The following is a 20,199-nucleotide window of genomic DNA, read 5'->3' as shown; positions in this document are numbered from 1 at the left end:
CATGCTCTGTGGCCCTAAAGGATACAAATGAAAAGAAGATACAGATGTACATATCAAAATTACATTGGGTGGACACAGGTTTGGAAACCGAAGGCAGAGAATCTGGTCCCAATTTTGCCACTAGCTAAATATGTCAACATGGGCAAGGCATTTGGTTTCTCAAATATAATTTTTTTCCAAAGAAAAATGGTAATATTAACATCTTACAATGTCTTAGTAGACTATTACAGGGAGGACAAACATAAGACACTTTACATATTTCAGTTACAAAGAGCTTTAGTGAGAAAAGTAAAATCTTATGCAATGTTTGGGAAGGCTGTGGGAGCAAAGGTCAAGGAAGCTGTCAGCAAGGTTGTCCAACACAAGCCTTGAGGAGGGCAGTCTTTAAGAGCTGGAAGCTGCTTAGAAAAGGTCCACATTCATCTGCAAGGCGCTTTGGAGATTAGTAGCTTCCTTTCTGTCTTTTAACTCCTGTGCAAATGTCTCTGGTTAGCAGATGCTAACCTTGAACCACACTGGGAAGTTCTCAGCTACTCTGAGATGTTAGAAGAAAGAGATGGTGATCTTGGCTTGTCAGCCGTTTAGATCAAGTAGCAGTGAAAAACCAGGCTAGTCTAACAATAATTATAACTTATCCAAATACCATCAAGCTGGGACTTTTATTATAGCTACTGTCACAGATTCAGTGTCCATATACAAAGGTTTTTTTTTTCCATTCATATGCATAGAACCTCATATACATCGGACATGGGATTTACCCATCCTTTAGCACCTGCCAGGCCAGAGCCCAGCTACTTTTCCTTCTGGTCTCTTCCATGAGGGTCTGGTAGTATCTCAAACCTTAGGAAGATCTGACTGCCTATCCTTCCTCAGTCGACGGAGCTACACAGCCACCTGTCTACCATCCTAACGGTAAATACCCTCAATGCTGAGCAGGGGTTGTCCCCTACGCTCTGGAGGGGAATAGCCTTCAGTGCCCCCATGACAATGTACCCTGGAAAGGGTGACCAAGGTATAACAATGGGCAATGCCTTAATAAATTCATTACCTCAATACTTTGCATTTCAACATGGAATCTCAGAGTTAATGGGGGAGATATTTTGGGGGTGAGTCGTGGTGATTTGTAGAGAAAGCGTCGGACTGGGAATGGTCAGACCTAGGTTTTCATTCTAGCCTTGATAACTAGCTAATGTAAAATCCATCATGTGTCTGGAGAACAGGTTTTGAAGTTTCAGTATATGTTCTCTTGGAGGCTTCTGAATATTAATTCTGAAAGGTCACTTAAATGCAATGTTTGATTGCAATTCATAATGGCATAATCCCTTAAAATAAAAAATAAGGCTTTGGTATCAAGACCTTCATAATCCAAAGTAAATGATCATGAATGGGATTTTTAAGAGTCTTTAGGTTTTGGTAGCAAAGGAATGGATTCTGGAATAAATGAAAGCTTATTCCAACTTTGATGTTTTAAAAATGGATTACTTGGTTGTTTCCTAGATAAATGTGTGACTAGAGATAGCTTACCTTGAGACTTGCTCACTTGACTTAAGGTAACTTCAGAGTTTAGAAAGAAATCTTTAAGTTAAATATTTCAGTAGCACTATAACGCCAAAATGTCCTCACATTGAGATCTGCTGTCATGAAGAAGTGCTGAGTTTTTAATAGAGCCTCATTCTCACCCTCTTTCAGATCAAGAAAGCCACTGATTCCAGCTGTTTTTGTTATAGAACCGCAACTGGTTTCCACTCATGGCTGGTTACATTTTTATAGTTGTGTCTACATATATTTATATAAATCCATGTTCTTGGAAAGTTTTAGCTCAGCTGATAAAAAGTAGGCAATTTAATTCCTATTCTTTTATGAGAGAATGATAAAGCCAGTCTAGGAAGTGTTGATTATTCAAATAAAATAGTAGCTCTAAATTCTTTAACTTTCTGAGCTTGTCCTTTAATAGAAAATAATGCTGTAAATAGAAGTGAGCCTGTTAGCTAGAAACAATTCAAGGACTGAATTCAATAAAAGATCCCCTGGGTTTCTACATGAAAGGTATTGAATTTGGCTGCAAATGAGCACAGAGCACTTTCAAAAAAAATTTTCCCCCATCCTTTCCCATTGTGGAGTCCTTGGTTTAGTTTATTAGACAATAATGGATCACCATTGACCTATGTAACTGGTATAGGCAAATGTCTATTTCACTTAAAAGTAGATATTCAGATACCTATTTCATTAAAAAATGTGTTCAGAAAGAAATGTAACAGCTTGTTCAACCATCCTTCTTAACAGCTCCTTTGGAGTCTCTCTGTGCTCTCAGCTAAATCCAAACTTGCAGAATTTCATTATGAGAGAGTACTGAGTCAATTCAATTACCCCTGGAATTTGTGGTGGTCTGTCGTGTTAGAGTTTCACCCGAGGGAACTATAAAATGCATTCATTTTAATTCTGCTAAACCCACACAAGCCTATCCTGATTGAGTAAATTTGGAAAAGAGACCTAATCATTGCTTCTTTTTAAATTGAAGTATAATATACACATAGAAATGAGCAGAAAGTACACTAATCTTAAGTATACAGATCAATGAATTTTTACATGCAATGCATCCATTAACAACCACTCTGAGGAAGATACAAACTTTTTCTAAATCCCAGAATGTTCTCTCATGCTTCTTCCCAGTCATTATTCCCACCCCCAGAAGTAACCCCTACTCTGATTTCTATTGCTATTGATTAAATTGCCTGTTCTTCAGCTTCATGTAGATGAATCCTATATCATATATTCTTCTGTGCGTTGTTTCTTTCGCTCGATATAATATCTGTGAGATTCATCCATATTGCTGCGCGGAACAGTTACTTATTTCTTTTTTACTGCTGAGGAGTATACCACTTTACAAATGTACCTGAGTTATTTAACCATTCTCTCTTGTTGGACATTTAGATTAGTTCTAGTTTGGGATTATTACAAATAAAGCTGCCATGTCATTTGTTTGAAATATGTTCGCATATGTCTTTTGTTCAGTGTGGGAATGCTGGGTCATAGGTCGGCATATGTTTAACTTTAGTAAATACCGCCCAACAGTTTCCATAGTGGGTGCTCCAGCGTACATTCACAGCAGCAGGGGACGAGAGTTCAAGACGCTCCCCATCCTTACCAACTTTGGTATTGTTGCTCTTTTTAAAATTTAGCCATTCTGTTGGGGGATTGATGGTATATTCCTGAATTCCATTTAGGAAACACTTCCCTTGAAGTGTTGTTTGGCACCTTTCCATAAGTGTATTTGGTAATTTTGATATCTTTTTTTTATGTGTGAAGTATCTGTTTGCTACCCACTTTGAAAAATTGGATTATTTAACCTCCTTACTGATGTGTGAAATTCTTCGTATGTTCTGGATAGGAATCCTTTGTCAAATATGTGTATTGGGAATATTTTTTCCCAGTCTGTGGTCTGTCTTTGTGCACGTTTTAATGGTGCCTTCTGATGACAGAAGTTATTTAATGAATCAAATTTATTACTGTTTTCTTTTTGTGGTGTTTCTGAGCCCTATCGTAAGAAGGAGCCTAGTTTTTGAATTGTGGTTCTATGTATAGTTTGCAAATTCCATTCTATTCAAGGTGTCAAATCCTTCATTTAGTTAGGGCAAAAGAGATTTTTTTAGGACGATGGTAGTTGCTGTGGGATTGTTCTTGTTCCTTTCCAAAATAATATAGAGATTGTGCTTATTACTGACTCACTTATTCCCAGTGCACTGAAATTATGTCTGTTTTTAATATGGCCTGATATCTGCTTTAATTTTTGACATTCAAAGGTCTAGAAAAATGTTTTTTTCATTACAGAATGCAAATTGATAAAAACAGGAGGGCCGCGGTGGCTCAGCGGGCAAAGTGCTTGCCTGCGGTGCCGGAGGACCTTGGTTCGATTCCCGGCCCCAGCCCATGTAACAAAAACGGAGAAACAGAATACAATAAAACAAGAAAATGTTTAAAGATGTTTCCCTTTCTTCCTTCCTTCCTTCCTTCTATCCTTCCTTCCTTCTCTCTGTCTTTCCTTTAAAAAAAAAAAAAAAAAAAAAAAAAAAAAAAAAAATTGATAAAAACATTTCAGAATGCATATAAAGAGGAAAGGTAAAGGCATCCATAATTGACTGAGAGAAAGATTGTTGAGAAAGAATTGAAAATTAAGAATATTTACGTCCCAAGTATGGAATAGAGAGGAATTTGGATTTTCCAGTTGGTTTAAAGGGAGCAGTTTATCCTATTCTTTCTAAGCTAACGTGGACCAGTCGAATAGAGTTGTTTCTTAGGGCACAAACCAATTTAGGGAGCTCAGAAGATAAAAAGAAGTGGTGGCAGCATTAAATGTCTCTCCCCTGATCTTTTCCCCATGAAAGCAGCTATTGATCGGGGCCAGTTTGGTCTTAGATTAGATGTGACCAGCACTGGGTATGATGATGGTGACTTCCCCAGACGTTGGCCTCATGACTGCTGGCCACTTGCTCAAGGTTCGTCATCAGAACAGCCAAGCCAAGGAGCCAAGTTGGGATCAACCTATCATCATTTGGATATTTTCCATTTACCTTTCCAGATCCACTCTCTGACACACTCATCTCTGCTCTTTGCCCTGGGAGACATGTGTGACCTATATTCTGACCCCCTCTCTTGCCCACTGGCTTCTGGTTGGGTTTGGCCAACGGGAACCACCATCAGGAGAAGGAGGAAAATACATAAGGCGAAGGTAATTATTCCCTTCATGCAGGGTTGCTGCAAGGTGGCAGTGTCCCAGGCCCTAAGACTCGGCTCCTGTCTGGTAGCCTTCTTAATACAACACTCGCTATGGTTCTGGTAACTGCTCCTCTCCCTCTATCCTTCAGACTGGGGGACTCACAGCCCCCTAATGCTACTTGCCCTGGCATACTACCCTCTCCCTTGTTGTATCCCTATCTACTGTCTTTATGAGTCCTACATATGATTCCATTATTAAACTTTCTTCTGATTGTCAATGTATAGAGGGAAGAAATTAAAATTGTCTGAGAGGGGATGGGGATAGAGTAGAGGTTTCACTTTGACTAATACTTCCTCTGAAAAAACATGATGCATCCCACAGAAATTCTATTCCATGAGAAGATCTCATTCTCTTATCTTCTGCTCCTTCCCTTAGCATCTTCCTTTTCCTTTTTACCTGGATCCATATTCTTCAAGTCTCTGCTTAAATATCTTTTTTTTACATGGGCAGGCACCAGGAATAAAACCAGGTCTTTGGCATGGCAGGCGAGAATTCTGCCACTGAGCCACCGTTGCACCACTCTCTGCTTAAATATTAATTCCAGAGTGCTATACATAGCTAATTCTTAGCTTAAATATTAATTCGAGTGTTATACATAGCTAATTCTTAGCAAGGTGTAATTTGAATGATAAGAACTAAAAGTTTAATTAAAAAACTTATTTGTGCTATTTTTGGTTTATGTCTGTCCCCTTCCCCAACATGTGGTCCATGTGAGATTTGTGCTGTTTTATTTACCACTTCAATAATATCATATAGCATAATGTTTGGCACCACTGTAAGTGCTCACTGAACATTTGTTGAGTGAACGAATGATAATCAATCAAGAAATAGAATTGAACGGTACTGAAACTTGATAAATGAATTGATCATGCATTATTAAAAAATAAAAGTCAGCAACTTTTTGATAAACAATAAAACAAAAATGATGATAGTAATAATAAAAGAAACAAAAAAGAAAACCATTTACCCAATGCATCACAAAGTATCATATTTCTTTCTTCTCTATTCCATTCCAGACTTCATATTTTATCTATACACAATTCCTGCAAAAAAAAATGCTATAATAGATTGATGCAATTTTGTTTCCTTTTTTTTGCATTTAACATGTTGCATAGACATTTTCCATGTTGCTAAATAGTCTGAACAGTATCAGCTTTTAACAACTACGTAAAATTTGATAGAGCTGATATACCATGATTGCTCTTTTGCCCTGTTGCCTGACATTTAGGTTGTTTTCTATATTTTACTCTTATGACTCTAACCTAAACGAATTGTGCATGACATTCCAATGCAAGAATGGTCACATTTCTTTATTTTCTTAAATTAAATTAAATCAGGCTAGGGCTCTCACCTGTGAAGGTTAATGAGAAATCCAATCTCAGTCATTTTAGAAACATCTTCTATCCTTTTTATTGGCTTTATAGAAACCTGGAGCTTACACGGTCCCAGAAACTAGGTGACAAGCTCCTTATTCTCAACGCATTTTTCACTTGTATTTTTCTTTATAATCTAATGTAGAGGATTTCTTTACAATCTTTGTCTTACAGTTACAGCTGCTTCAAAGAGTGGCAGTGATGCTTGTTCTCAGCTGTTCCTGCTGGTGGCAGCTCTGAAATATAACCACTTCACTCTGTTTCCTGCAAGGTCTATGCTACTTATGGGGCACTATACACAGTTTTCTCATCACCCCGAATCCAAACCCAAATCTGTGCTCTCAGACTTTTGGGATTAATTCACTCTTCTGGTGCTTACAGTTTCCATCTCTATCACTTCTCAGGCAATTTACTTTCTTCCCTCTATAAATCCAGATCTCTCAAACTAAGGCCTGGATGGAGATTTTCTGTAGACAGCTTCCGAAATAAAAACATCAAAAAAATACCTTGTTCAGCACCCTAAAGCACCACCCCAAGAATAGCCTAGAATTTATAATGCAAATCCATGCATGTCCTTTGTGTGAAGGAGGGAAGGGAAAGATTGTGTTGTTATTTTGTTATCTGAGAATAAGCCTAAAAATCCATAGATTATCATGCCATGTAAATAATCCTACAACAAATATTGTGACACATATAATTTCCCCCCAAAATAGGATTAGTGGGTCATTAGTAGCTCAGAAAACTAAACCGCCGTAAAAAAGGGTACCAAAACATTTAAACTACAAGCAAGTTGGCTTTCCCTTCTGTTAATGGAGTATGAAATAATTTGGAAAATTATTCTACTGAAGACAAGAAGAAAATTTGGGACTTGCATGGTTAAAGAAAATTGTGGAAGGACTCCTCAACCTCAGTTCCCACTTTTACTGAGATTAAAATGATGCTTTCTGCTTACAATCTACTGACAAGAGCTGGTCCCATTCTTTGCCAGGCTCTAAGCTCCACAGGGCTGCAGTATGCCATCAATGAAGACATCACAGAGATATTGTGTTAGTGAAGGGTTGCCAGGCTAGAACAGAGGGAGGATGGAGACCAAGGGAAGTATGCTCCCTATTTGGGACTGCTTTCCTTATAGGAGGTGGGTTGTTGGTTCTAGAGAAATAAGACTGCTGATTTTTATAGACTTGAAAAGAAAGAAGAAATAGAACTAGGACTTAGGAAAAGGCAAAAGGGCCCTAGTGAGAACCCCTGGCTCATAATCCTGCTTAAAGTTACATCTAGGTATAAGGATAAACCAGAAAGAAGTAAACAACCCTGGAAAGGACTGAATTTACTGCAAATCCTTTTTTGTTCCTGAACTTAAAAGGGGTGATGCTAGAATGCTGGGGACTCCCAGTACTTGACAGAAGCACATATAGATTATCTCTAAAAAAAGATAAAGCATTTTGGATTCAAGTTATTTTTACAAACAATTTTGCAAAAGTAATGTCTAGCTACAATAAGAGAAATAAAGAATGCAAGGTGAAAAATATGAACAAACCCAGCAGATACAAAAAACAATAGAAATAAACAAACAAGAGCTTCAGATATTGGAGAGATGATGTTACTGTATAAGTACTTTAAAATGTATATGCTTATAATGTTCAAGAAAACAAAATATGAGACTGAGAATGTGGAAGCCTTGGAAACAAATTAAATGAAAATTTTAATGCTGTAAACTCTAATGCTATAAATGATAGCCAAAATTAAGAACACATACATAGAAGTAATAGCAGATTAGACATAACTGAAGAGAGATTTAACCAACAGGAAGTTAGGTCTGAAGAACATCAAAAATAAAGCAGAAGGAAACAGAAAGATGTAAAATACAGAACAAAGGATAAGAGACACAAAGAAGAGAATAAGAACATCTAATATACATGTTTCTGGAGACCCAGAAGGAGAGGAGAGAAGTAAGGAGATAAAAGCAACATTTAAATAGAAAATGGAGTGATGTCATCCACTTGGCAATGTAAGACATCCCGGAGAAAGTTTCCCCTTTGAGGGAACTAAATAAAAGGGTAAAGTTCATTTGCTTGGAACTCTGGAGGATGACAGAGACTGGAGAAAGACTCCACATATCTTGTATCAAAGGAAAAAGAAACTAACAAAAGTAGGTAGATTTGTGATGCAAACCTGCAAATCTACACACCTCGCCCACCATTGGTTCCAGGTGGCTTAAGAGTCACATAGTGGCAGCTTTCTGACCCAGGCACCTCCAGCTATGCTCATGGACCACAGAGCCACTCACAGTAGCAACTGGAGCCCCATGTATGTTCAGATATGGAACCTAAGGTCCATAGACCCCAGGCAGGAGCTACTGGTCAGTGAACTTGTACATACAAAATGGCCCCAGGAAATAAAAGAGACCCACAGTGGAACTGTTGGTCAGTGGTGCACATACCCCATCCAATCCCCATTTGCTGGTGAACCCTTTTCTCCCCCCAAAATGGGCATACTTGAACACTGACTGAAGCTCACTTGCTTGGGTAGAATACCCTAACAGGGAAGTTACCAGAGGGAGAAAAGCCATATAGATAAAGGAGAAAATTGAACTGCTGAAAGGCAATGTGGACCCCAGGCCTGAAAACTATAGAAAAAAAGGTGGCCATGAGCTTGGGAGAGCAGTTGAGCAAATCATAGCTGCTGGGAGGGAAATTTTGCACAAAAACAAACAGAACAGCCCAGGACTCCCAGAGAAGGAACAGAGGAAAAGAACATTCTCCTGGAGGTGAAACAGTTGCATGTAATAAGCAATCTTGAAAGCTGCAGTGCAGATTCAGGGCAAAAGACAGGGGAGGAAATTGGAACAGTTAAACACAGGCTGCTCTAAAGATTTAGCATATGTTGGACCATAACTGAAGTACAGACTTAACACACAGCCAATCATAATCAAACCCTAGGCAAGAGGGAGAACCTGATTTACAGAGTTAGCAGATCAATAAAAGCAAATGCCCAAGCATTGGCAAAATATCATACGCCATACTAAGAAACAGGAAGATATGGGTCATTCAAGAGAACAAATGAAAACTTCAGAGGAAATACAGACCTTAGAACCAAACAAATCTAAATTAATTCAAATGAGTTGAAGGAAAATATAAATAGTATTCAGAAAGAAATTTAGAGCTCTTGATGCATCCATTAAAAAGAAAAAAGAGCGCAAATCAGAATCTAACACACCTGGAAGAATTAGAAAAAGGACAGCAAACTAAACCCAAAGTGAGCAGAAGAAAGGAAATAAAGATTAGAGCAGAAATGAAACTAAAACACAATAGAGAGAATTCACAAAACAAAGTTGGTTATTTGAAAGGATCAATAAAACTGACAAACTTTTAGTTAGACTAACAAAGGAAAAAAGAGAGAGGACATAAAAATTAAAATCAGACATGAAATGACCTTTATAGAAAGGTTCTGAAAAACTACAACAAAGCTACTACGACTAATAAACAGTTTCGGCAAAGTGACTGGATGTAAGATGAACTTGCAAAAATCAGTAGTGTTTCTATACACTGGTGATGAACAATCTGATGAGTGAATTAGGAAAAAAATCCATTTACAATAGCAACTAAACTAATCAAATATCTAGGAATAAATATAACCATGGATGTAAAGGACTTGTACACAGAAAACTACAACTCATTGCTAACATTAAACAAAGAAGACCTAACTAAATGGAAGGACATTCCATGTTCATATATTGGAAGACTAAATATTGTCAAGAAGACAATTCTACCTAAAGTTATTTACAGATTCAACTCAATCTGAATAAAAATTCCAAGAACCTTCTTTGCAGAAATGGGAAAGCCAATCATCAACATTATATGGAAGAATAAGGGGTTCTGAATAGCCAAAAATATTTTTAGAAAGAATAATGCAGTTGGAGGACTCACAGTTCCTGAGCTACAACTTATTACAAAGCTATAATGGTCAAAACAGCATGGTACTAGCCCAAGGACGGACATACAGACAAATGGAATTGAGTTGAGAGCTCAAAAATAGATGTGCCAATTGATTTTTGACAAGAGTGCCAAGTCCACTCAATGGGCAAAGAATAGTATTTTCAACAAATGATGCTGGGGGAAGTGGTTATCCATATGTAAAAGAGTGAAGTTGGGCCGCTATCGCAAACCATATAGAAAAATCAACTCAAAATGGATGAAAGACCTGAATTTAGAAATAGAACTTCTGGAGGAAAACATAGGTTAGCATCTTTGTGACCTTGTGCTAGGCAATGTTTTGTTAGACTTTACGCAAAAAGCATTAGCAACAAAGGAAAATAGATAAATGGGATCTCATCAAAATTAAAAACTTTTGTGCATGAAAATAGTATATCATGAAAGTAAAAAGACAGCCTACAGAAAGGGAGAAAATATTTGGAAACCACATATCTGATAAAGGTTTAATATCAGAATTCATTAAGAAATCCTACAACTCAACAACAAATAAACCATTCAAAAAATAGGTGAAGACTTGAGTAGACATATCTAAATAAGATATACGGATGGCCAATAAGCACAAGAAATGATGCTCACCATCATAAACCATTGAGGATATGCAAATCAAAACCACAATGAGATACCATTTCGTACCCATAATGTCTACTATTAAAAACAGGCCCCACCGACGCAGCCTTTCTGCTGCGTGGGGACCGCGGCTCGCGGAAGGGAAGAGGCAGCTGGCTTGTTAGACACCCTCTCCAGACCGAGTATGTAGGTGCTGGGCGGCTGCCATGAACTCCGGAGCCATGAGGATTCATAGCAAAGGACATTTTCAGGGTGGAATCCAAGTCAAAAATGAAAAAAACAGACCCTCTTTGAAGTCTCTGAAAACTGATAACAACAAACCAGAAAAATCCAAATATAAGCCACTTTGGGGAAAAGTACTTTACCTGGACTTACCTTCTGTCACAATATCTGAAAAACTGCAAAAAGACATTAAAGATCTTGGAAGGCGAGTTGAAGAATTTCTCAGCAAAGATATCAGTTATCTTATTTCAAATAAAAAGGAAGCTAAATTTGCACAATCCTTGGGTAGAATTTCTCCTATACCAAGTCCAGAATCTGTGTTTACTGCAGAAACAACTTCACCTCATCCCAGCCATGATGGAAGCTCATTTAAGGCTCCAGACTCAGTGTGCTTAAGCAGAGGAAAGTTATTAGTTGAAAAAACTATCAAGGACCATGATTTTATTCCTTCAAATAGCATATTATCAAATGCCTTATCATGGGGAGTAAAAATTCTTCATATTGATGACATTAGATACTACATTGAACAAAAGAAAAAAGAGTTGTATTTACTCAAGAAATCAAACACTTCTGTAAGAGATGTGGGGAAAAGAGCTGCTACAAAGAAAACAAGAACAGGTCGACTGAAAAAGCCTTTTGTAAAGGTGGAAGATATGACTCAACTTTATAGGCCATTTTATCTTCAGTTGACCAACATGCCTTTTATAAATCATTCTATTCAGAAACCCTGTAGTCCATTTGATGTGGATAAACCATCTGTCATCCACAAGCAAAATCAGGTTAAACTACGAATCCAAACTGATGGTGATAAATACGGTGGTACCCCAATTCAACTCCATTTGAAAGAGAGAAAAAAAAAAGGATATTGTGAATGTTGCTTGCAGAAATACGAAGATCTCGAAACTCATCTTCTAACTGAGCAACACAGAAATTTTGCACAGAGTAACCAGTATCAAGTTGTTGATGATATTGTATCTAACTTGGTTTTTGATTTTGTGGAATATGAAAGGAACATGCCTAAACAGAAAAGAATAAAATACAGTGTTGGATCCCTTTCTCCTGTTACTGCAAAGAAGACTAAACCAAGAGAGCACCTAGAACTGCAGTATATTTCTCAGAAGGACTTCAGGGAAAATAAAGTTGTGCAGATGATCAAGCAAAATTTCCTGTGTAAAGAGCCCAAAGAACCTGAACATAAATTTATGTTTATTTCAAAACCCACCCCCTGCCCTTCTAGCGAACTGAGAGAACTTGAGAAAAAGACTAACAAATATTCCATATTAAATCCAGCTGAAAATGACATAAAACAGAATTTTACACCGTTATCTTCACATGAAAATAAACAAGGATGCATAATTGATGTTTCTGAACATAAATGCATCATAAATGAAAGTGACTTAGAAGAACTAAGGGCAAATGACTGTCCATGTGGGCTACGGGCAGCTATACAATATTCTGATTTCATTAATAGTGCATCCCAACTGAAGCAGAAGTCAGATTCTGTGACTTTTGCAGCAAAGGATCTGAAGGAAAAGGACCTTAATTCAACATTTGGTCGTGGTTCTGGTCTGATAGCAATAAACAGTTCACAAGATTACCTAACAATTCAGGCAAATACTCCATCCCACAGCCCTCTCATGGAAACAAATGATTGTGATACCAAGAGTATGGATAGTTTACCTTCTGGTAAAATCCATCGGAAAGTGAAAATATTAGGAAGAAATAAGAAAGAAAATCTGGAACCAAATGTGGAATCAGATAAAAGAACAGAGTTTCTTGCTACACAAGAAGAAAACAGAATTTGTAGTTCACCAGTGCAATCTTTACTGGACTTATTTCAGACCAGTGAAGAAAAATCAGAATTTTTAGGCTTTACAAGCTGTGCTGAAAACAGTGGTACATGTAATATTATAGACATTTGGGAAGAAGAAAATTCCAATGATCTGTTGTCAATGTTTTTCTCTTCCCCTTCCACTTCTACATTCACTGGCTTTTAGTCTTTTTTAAACAGTTTGTACTTTACACAAGTAATAAGGATCATATTCTTGAAATTTTTATAAATATGTATAAAAATTCTTAGAATTATTTTCCAACTTCATTAAAGAACTGAATGTAAATATTGAAAAAATAAAAATAAAAATAAAAATAAAAACAAACAACCAAAAAAGTAACAAGGGTTGTAAAGGATGTGGAGAAGTAGGAACCCTTTTTCGTTGTTGGTAGAAATATAAAATGGGGTAGCCCCTGTGCAAGGCAGTTTGGCTGTACCTCAGAAAGGTATGTACAGAAGGACCATATGACCTGATGATCCTACTTCTAAGTTTATACTCAGAAGACTCGAAAGTGGGGACTCAAATAAATATTTGAATGCACCTCAACATTCATAGTGATATTATTCAAAATGGCCAAAATATGGAAGAAGCCAAGTGTCTATCAATGTAAGAACAGATAAGCAAAAAGTAGTGCATACATAGAATGGGATATTATGCAGCCATGAAAAGCAACGAAGTTCTGATACATGTGACAAGGTGGATGAAACTTGAAGACATGGAGTGATATGTGATCTCACTGAAATGAAACAATTAGAGTTAGCAAATTCTAGAGTCAGAAACCTGAATACAGGTTACCAGAGGCCTGGGTGATGGCAGGGAATAAGGAGTTCATGCATAATTGGTATAGAATTTCTGTTTGAAGTGATGGAAAGGTTTTAGTAATGGTTGATTGTATTGTTAGCAGAACTTTGTGAATGTACTCAACACTGCTAAATTGTATACCTGAAAGTGGTTAAAAGAGGAAATTTTAGGTTTGTGTATATGTTACTAGAATAACATTTTTTTTTAAAAAAGGACAACAGCTGAGAATTTTTCCCAAATTGACAAATACAAACATCTTAAAAGCATCCAAGAAAAACAAAAGAACACATTTCTGTTAGTGCAGCACCATTAGAGTGATAGCTGTCACATCGGTAGAACCAATAAAAAGAAAAAAATGGAATGATGTCTCCAAAGTGCTGAAAACTTCTATATGCTAATGAACAAATAAAAACCTCCAAGAGAGCTGGCAAAATAAAGACATTTTTACGTAAAGACAGAGCAATTCTTCAGCAACAGGTATTTTACATTTTATCAATTTGTGTGAAAACTTTATCATATTGCATGGACTTTTTAAATCATCCTGCATCTAACAAATGTACTGCATCACCTAGTCTTCTCCACTCCTTCTATAAAGCACACTGGCTACTAAGGCAACCTCTAGAATATCTGTGCACTTCTGTTGTTGACAGCTTTATTGAGGTATAACTGACTGTGTTAGTTAGATTTAGTTATCAACTTGGCCAGGTGAGCATACCTAGTTCTGTTGCTGCGGACACAAGCCAATGGTACGTGAACCTCATCTGTTGCTAATTACATCTGCAGTCAGCTAGGAGGCGTGTCTGCTGCAATGAGTGACGTTTGACTTAATTGGCTGGTGCTTAAATGAGAGAGCGCAATGTAGCACAGCCTAGCAGCTCTGCATTCCTCATCTCAGCACTTACAGCTCAGCCTAGGCCTTTGGAGATGCAGAAAGAAGTCACCCCAGGGAAAGTTGTTGGAACCCAGGGGCCTGGAGAGAAGACCAGCAGAGACCATTCTGTGCCTTCCACGTAAGAAAGAACCTCAGTGGAAAGTTAGCTGCCTTTCCTCTGAAGAACCAACAAAATAAATCCCCTTTTATTAAAAGCCAACCCGTCTCTGGTGTGTTGCATTCCGGCAGCTAGCAAACTAGAACACTGACATATTACAAACTTCATATATTTAAAGTGTACAGTTGATTTCTTGACATATGAATATATCCCATGAAACATCACTACAATCAAAATTACAAACATATTCATCCCTCTCTTAAAAATTTCCTTATACCTCTTTATCATCTCTCCCTCCTATTCTTCCCTGTCCCTTCCCACATTGCCAATCCCCAATCACTGATCTGCTTTCTGTCACTATAGACAGTTTACATTTCCTTAAATTTTAGATAATTGGAATCGTGCAGTTTGCGCTTTTTTGACCTGCTTCTTTCACTCATCATAATTATTTTTCATCTATGCTTTTGAATGTATCAGTAATCCATTCTTTTTTATTGCTCATTAGTATCCCATTATATGGATGCACTATCGTGTTTTTTATCAGTTCACGTGTAAATGGACATTTAGATTGTTTCCAGTTGATGGCTATTACAAATAAAGGTGCTATGAAATCTGCGGGCAAGTCTTTGTCTAGACACATGCTTTCATTTCTCTTGAGTTAATCCCGAGGAATGGTTGAGTCATTTAGAAGGTGTGAAACTGGAAAACTGTTTTCTAAGGTTGTTAAACCATTTTACATTCCAGCTGCAGTCTATAAGAATTCCAGTTGCTCCACATCACGGTCGAAACCTGGCGTGGTCTTTTTAATTCTAACCATTCTAATAGGCATGTAGCAGCATCTTGTGATTTTCCTTTGCATTCCCCAAAACATGATGTGGACCACACTTCCATGTGCTTATTTGACATCCACATATCTTCCTTGGTGAAACCTCTGTTCAAATCTTTTGTGTATTTTAAAAATTGAGTTATCTGTTTTCTTATTGAGTTTTGAGAGTTCTTGATACTTTCTAAAGATGAGATTTTTATTAGGTAAATGATTTGCAAATATTTTCTCCCTATCAGTGAGTTGCCGTTTCATGATCTTAACAGTGTATTTTGAATAGCAGAAAGTTTATAATCAGTCCATACTCTGCACGCAATAGGGATCATATTCCTAAGTGTAAAAGTTAAAATTATAAAACATCTAGAAGATGATGTAAGAGAAAATAATTGAGGCTTATGGTTAAGCAAAGATTTCATAGATAATGGCATTAAAAGCATAATTCACAAGGAAAAAATGATAAATTGTACACTTCAATTTGAACCTTATTTTTATTCTTAACGAGAGTCAAGTGTCTTCTTCCCTCACTTATTCATGCTGTTGAAACTGTATTTGTAATGTAATTATTGTTCAGGTTCATAATATTTAAAATAGTGAAATATGAGCGTAGGAAGAGAAGTGTTTTTATGAAAACTAAGTTGAGTGCTTTAGGAAGATTGAATAAAGATTAATTGCTAAGCAAAAAATGTTATTGAGTTGAAGGTGAAATAGATAATTTTAACATATTGAAAGACATTATAGCTATCAAGAAGGATTTTTGCCCTTAGATTAAAAAAAAAATTCTCTCTTAATTAAAACAAATAGCTGGAAATCATTAAAGCTGCGTTGTGGGTGTAATTTCTGTGAGAATGTGCACATGGAACCCCTACCTATGGACCAATATTCAAAATAAAGGAGGTGATTCTACACCAAAAGATCACTGAATAAATGTACATTTACGTGTTTTAAATGAAACTAATGTGTTCAAATCTCTTATTAATAATCTGAACTTTAACTGTTTGATTAATTCACTAACCACTATCCTAATAGCCTCTAGATAAGAGGGCTTCTATAAATATTAAATAATAGATGTATTTCCTTTCACATATTAGCTAGATATGTTTTGCAGTGTTTCCATTTTTATTGTTATGCTAATTTCAATTATATGGCTATTTAATGTCTAAGGAACTTAATCTTTTAGTATTTTCTTTATGGTTTATCGCCTCAGTTTACCACGTAATAAATACTTGATACTGGTAAATATCCAATACTGTTTTCAACCAGTTTTTTTTACATATTTTAGTTGTAACAGTTTTATTATTCAATCTATATGAATTTTATTTCGTGACTTTTCCCCCCTTAAATTGTTTGCCAGTCTATTCCAATGTTGTTCATTGATTTTTTTTTCCTAAATTTTTTTTTGGTGTAATTGTGCATATTTTTGAAAATTAAAATTCTGAAAATAAATTTTCTTTTATTTTCCTGTTTGGAGGTAAGGTCAATTATTAGCCCTTTCCACTTTTTAAAGAAAGATGAGTTGAAGTGAATTACGAACTATTCTTGGAGGGCAATGGTTCCCAGCTGGGAGTAATTCTCCTCCCCTGGGAACAAGGTCCAGAGACATTGTTGGTTGTCACAGCTCAGGGGCTGCTGCTGGCATCTAGTGGGAAGAAGCCAGGGGTGCTACTGGCATCCTACAAGGCACAGGAAACCCCACCACAGAGAATCTTCTGGCCTAAATGTCAATATGGCTGAGGCTGAGAAAAGCCCTGTGGTGAAGAAATGCATACCATACCTTGAGAAAATCAGAGATGAAAAAAAAAATATTCAGAACTTAAAATGTTTAAAGCAGGAAGGCACAAATGAATTTTCCATGAGAAAGAAGAGGTGGACTAATATATACAACCCTGTTAGCAGATAATTACATACATGTAGAAAAATGAATGCAGTTATGTGCGCTACGCAGCCCTCTCTAATCTTTCATTTAAAAGGGCTGTGGGATATTAAGAGGATCTTGCTGGTAGAGAATTGTCGTATTGATTGAGTAAAATAGTCTTTGGGGAAATTTCTCAGATGTTTGACATAAATGGCAGTTCCCAGAGGTACGGGAAATACCTGTGAGTTTTCTTCCGCGTGGAGGTCAGGCTTCAATTATTTCAATGACCCACTCAAAGGTACATAATCCCAGCTCTTCACTCGATGCTACCCGAAAAAGTGATTCTTGACCCTTGATGTGCATAATCAGTTTGAGTTACCAGATTTAACAAATAAAGATACAGGGTGCCTAGTTAAAATCTGATATTTCACTAAAAATATTTGTGGTTTATCTGAAATTAAAAATGAACTGTGCACCCTGTATTTTATCTGGCAACCTTAATAAATGTTACAGTTGCTTTCGATTACATTGTTTTTAATACAGAGGAAGGTGTTTTTTTGCATATTCAACTTTCCAGGCTCTTTACCTTGTCTTTCTCTATTTGAAGTGTCCCTTAATATCCCTTCCTATTTCCCACACCCTCTACCCTCCCCACTCCACAAATCCCATATAACTACCGGAGTCAAAATTCTTGATCCATTAATTTTCTTTCCTTGAATGTCAGCTTTTGTGGGAAGGACTGTAATTTAAAATAGACCCCAAATTTGAATTCTGGCTTGAGGAATAGGACTTCCCTATAAGAAGGCTGAGCTCAGTTGAGGTATTGGGTCAGGGAGGTGTGTGTAGACGTAAGGACAACAGCGATGCTTTGAAGGAAAGCCCAGAAAGAAAAATTTTTAAACAAATCTCTCTCTCCTCCAATCTGCTACTTGATACAGAAGTGTTTCCAACAATACTGTCTTTTGGACCAGCTGTCTCAGAGCACATCACATTGGACACTTAAATGCGGATTTCTGGGCTTGAATCAAAATTTGGATTTTTAATAAACGCCCCAGGTGAATCTTAGTGCAGAAGCATGAACATCACCAGGCTAGGATTTGTTCTCTCTGCACTGCTGTGTTCATTCCAACAGGATTGGAAAATATTAGAAGACTAATGATTTCTTTAGTTTTTTCTTTCGTTTGGAATGTGGTTTTGCTTCTTAAACTAATCTGAAACCATGTCCTCAATTCTCATTTCGTCTCCACAACCCATTCAAACTCACTTTCCCACAACATTTATTTCTGTCCTGACATTCATTCTTTCATGTATTCATTCAACAAACACTGACAGGTACAAGACTCTGTGGCTCTTTTAAATGGAAATGATATAAATATAAACGTTATCATTACCTTGCTGAAGGACAGTGTCTTTATATTTTACATTTCTGCCATTCTCCACATTGTTGGCAGGCAAAACAATACAGCTTTATTTTACTTATTTGTCTTCCTGTCACCCACGGCAAATATTTAATTTGTTACTAAATGACGTTTATTGTTTTGAACTTGCTTGTTTCTGTGTCCCCCAGATGTACTGGGTCCCAGTATGCATTGACAATATGTGTGTATGCTTATCAACGTGCCCTTGGGAAATGAAATAACATGTGAAACTCGTTTTTTATTTTCTGGCAAACTTCATAACGTTCTCCCTGATTCTATCCTTTGGATAGATTTCTAGTTTATCTTATATGTGAGAAATGACCTTATAACCTGTGTGTGACAGTTGTTTGGGTTTTATTAAGTGCCCTGCTAGCTGGCGATATAGGGGCATTACTCATAGATATTTGTTTGCTACCCCAGTAAGCCAAGAAAATTTATTTTTATATATTTAATTACAGTGTCTTTCTTCTGCTGCATGTCATTTAAAAGTAGTTCGTGGAATAAAGATAATTCTGCCAATTCCAGCGTTAGACACAGGGGAAAAGAGATGGATCATTGAATGGGTCCCAAAGGTGAAAACTTTGTAATATACATGTCTTCAAGGACAAAGTGATCCCAGTGAAAATTAAATATAAATTCCAACTAGGGGGAGTTTCTATTCTCTATATGCAGAGGTACAATCAGTTAAGAGCTCCCTACTCCTACCCCTGAAGCATCAGGGTGAAAAAAGACCTGCATGAAAGCTTTCATCACGTCACCTGAATTGTGTACCCCACAGGAAAGCAAGCCACTGCCATCGAGTGGGGTGGGCTTCTGTGGCTATTTTTTAAACAATAATCATTTTAGAGATCATTTCAAAGTTGTGGTTGATTTCTGCCTCATGGAAACAATCCAGGGTCGGGAAAGTTCCCCAGGGCTTCAAAAGCAAATTCTTAATCTTGTACTATCTTCCCATATATTATTCCCATAACAAAATCAGGTATTTGATTAATGAATTGCACACTGTTGAATATGGGAGAGTTTTAGTAAAATTGCATTATTTCAATTTAACCTGGCTCGCTGAAACCAAAACAAATATGGACATTGTCCCTTCTCACAAAGAATTTGTGCATCAAACTCCACTTCTTGGGCAGGTATAAATAGTATTTTGGATACGCACATGTGAGGATGTATAATGAACTATCTTATTTAATAAAACGTGGCTAGGTAGGAGCAGATGTTTAGCTAGTTCTAGTTGTAGCTTGTGCCAGCTTGAAAGTATTATGTACCCCAGAAAAGTCATGTTTTAATCCTGATTGAATCTTGTGAGGACAGCTCTTTCTTTCAATTTTGATTCAATACTGTAGGCTGGAATCTTTTGATTAGATTATCCCCACGGAGATGTGACACACCCAATTGTGGGTGTGACCCTTTGATTAGATGAAGATGTGACTTCACCTATTCCAGGTGGGTATTGATTAGTTTACTGGACTCCTTTAAAGAAGAAACATTTTGGAGAGTGTCAGAAATGACAGAAGCTTTAGAGCCGACAGAGAGAGCAGATGTAGACACTTGGA

General features: G+C 37.0%; 1 pseudogene; it reads left to right on the top strand.

The window, feature by feature from the left end:
- Positions 1 to 10,893: 10,893 nt before the first annotated feature.
- On the top strand, positions 10,894 to 12,925 carry LOC143689898 (protein DBF4 homolog A pseudogene; annotated as a pseudogene).
- Positions 12,926 to 20,199: the final 7,274 nt, after the last annotated feature.

Source organism: Tamandua tetradactyla, chromosome 7 (assembly GCF_023851605.1).
Source record: "Tamandua tetradactyla isolate mTamTet1 chromosome 7, mTamTet1.pri, whole genome shotgun sequence".
Taxonomy (NCBI): Eukaryota; Metazoa; Chordata; class Mammalia; order Pilosa; family Myrmecophagidae; genus Tamandua; species Tamandua tetradactyla.
This window is presented reverse-complemented; position numbering and strand designations above follow the sequence as displayed.